Raw genomic sequence first — 2635 nt, 5'->3', positions numbered from 1 at the left:
TGATAATTTTCCTAATAACGGTAAACTTAGTCATGCGAGAATGTTCGTTTTTTTAAATGCTCATTTTCAAATTGGATAGCCTGCACACTGGCAGCTCATCCGCACTCAGGCATCTTTGGTATGCAACTCAATATAATTTTCTCCTCAGTTTTATGGACTCTAAAAAACCTAGTTCAGGCTGAACATGCCTTGCTTATTAAAAAAAACTATTGGCTTTGACATATAGATAGAGGCGAAGCTGGAAAATATGAAGTGAATGCTGGGCTTTTCCAACACGTATCCATACACTCATCCTGCTCATTAGCTAGCGTATCACCCAGACAATCCGAACGACACATGTCCTCTAGGCTGTGTCGGCCAAGACGATGGATTGTTTAGGAAGGCTACGAATCCAACACATCCTTGTCTCCACTACAAAGTATCTCGTCCATTGGACCTAACCATTCTGTTCTGCTTTTTGGGTGCCTCCGTTTTGCAATAGGCAATGAATTTTGCATGCTTTGCCTACAATCAAGCAGAATTCGACGCCAAAACCGAAATTCCATGTTACTAGCAGTATTTAAGCCTGACGCAAGCAAATATCGTGGACACTCCACATTAATTCTCATGCTCCACACTCTGCAGCAATAAGCAAAATCTTAAATTCAACAAATTTTAAACACAGACTGCTTATTCTACTTAAATTTGCTGCACCGAGATTACGAAATAGGAGGCAGGTGGAAGAAAGGAGTCCTGCCGAAATTCTAGCAAAAATTTTGCTTGCAAACTTTAGTGAATGCCTTTAAAAATCCCTTTTTTGAAAAAACAAAACTTGTCTAAATTGTGCCTGTTATTTTAATTAAACGCAACGAAGATCACACCTGCAATGGAAATGTATGCATCAGGAATGAGAATTGTGTCAATCATCGTGGAGTGGGAGACAAAGGAAGTGCTTGAGGAGAATGAGAGGAAAACAGGTGAATAATATCCAAATGGTGAAATGTTATTGAGGGCGCTATTCCACTGGTGTAAATGGAAGAAGAAAAGGGGAAGGAGGTGGTGTGAAGTATTAAAAGGATGCGCCGAGAGATGTCAAAAGGAGGATCGTCCCTCAACGAATGCGAGCACACGATATCTAAGCCGATACATAGGCAGTGAAAATCGTAGATTAGGGTCCAGGGAATCTTACTCCACCAAATGCATCTCAAGGAAAATGCTCGATTACACTTCGGCCGTTTTGCCCCTTACAGAACAAACCTAGGGGTAAGAAGTGAAGAGAAAGGTGAGGGTAAAGGGAAAGGAGGAGAAGAGATAGGATAGGCTGGCATGCTTGTAAAGAGGAACGCTCTGGCTGCGAAGGGAGGGCTAACGAGCGCGTATTAAATACCGATTGAATTAAGAAGAGCAGGAATGGAATAGGTGGATTTGTAGGAAGGGCGAGAGAGACAAATGCTAAGCACACGAAACGTCATTGTTGGGGCGAAGTGGAGGGTGGCAGCACCCCACAGCACATCGACATCTCTGCTCACCTACGCACGCACACAAAAACATAAGGCAAGTGGGATTCGAACCGTTGGAGGAGGTTAGAGCCCTTGCATTAGCGGTGAAGGATTCCAGCTGCTTATTTGCATCAATATGGGTGAGGAAGGAGACGTCATTTACATGCTTCAACTTGCCTAATCAGATGCAGATTTTCGCACAGACAAACGGATTCGCAACGCACATATGCAAAGCATACAGGCAGTACCTACGCCAACGTTTCCATGCACTTCAAATATCCATTTGTAGCATTAACATAATGTCGTCTACTGCTGGCTAGATAAGTGGCTTCTACTACTAATCCCCTCATTGATTGCACTCAAGCCGAATTTACCTTTTCTTTTATCCTTGAAAATATGCACGCTGCAACCGAAAACGAAAGTCCGCAGCACTATTCTTTAATGAGTTATTTTATTGTGGGTTCGAGTCCCACAGTGGGTGTTTGTTGACATCCATTCACCTCAACTCAGTATCAGCAGTCAGTGTCGTAGGCAGGCAGGTGTGAGCGCGAACACGCGAGCAATGCATTGGAGGGTAAAATCGCATGCCTAGAGGGAGACTAAAACTCCCTACCTTCAGTTTGTGAAACTGACACGCCTACCAATTGCACTACCTAAGCGCCTTGACTTTAGCACCTGGCCCATCATCCATGCTTCCACCTCCGTTACGTGGATGGCACATTTCCTTCCTCGGATTCACTCACCTCACTAGCTTCACAGAGCACACTTGCATGAATGCGACTAGGTGTCATGGCATTGTAGAGGAAGTTAGAAACTAGAAATTCGTTTACCAAAGTGGATGTTTGAAATGAGTGTAATTATAAAACAAGTTCTAATATCAGAAGAGCAGTCCCCAATGTCGACTAAGATATGACAGTCGGGTCAGGCGAGATCGTTGCCTCTCCGTCGCCACTACCTTCCTCCAATTCATTACCGTCTCGAGAGCATGGACCTCACAATACACTCACAACCGACCTCATAACATCAGCAGCTGTGATGAGAGCATCGCACAGATGTCGCACTCCCATATGACGCAGAGGGTGCACCAAATAAAACCTAGTGCAATGATTTCATCAATCCTTTTACGAGTTTTACACTACAGCGAGTTCTAGCTCTCG

Source organism: Echinococcus granulosus, assembly GCF_000524195.1.
Source record: "Echinococcus granulosus chromosome Unknown EG_S00143, whole genome shotgun sequence".
Taxonomy (NCBI): domain Eukaryota; kingdom Metazoa; phylum Platyhelminthes; class Cestoda; order Cyclophyllidea; family Taeniidae; genus Echinococcus; species Echinococcus granulosus.
The sequence above is the reverse complement of the archived record's forward strand: the minus strand, read 5'-3'. Positions refer to the sequence as shown.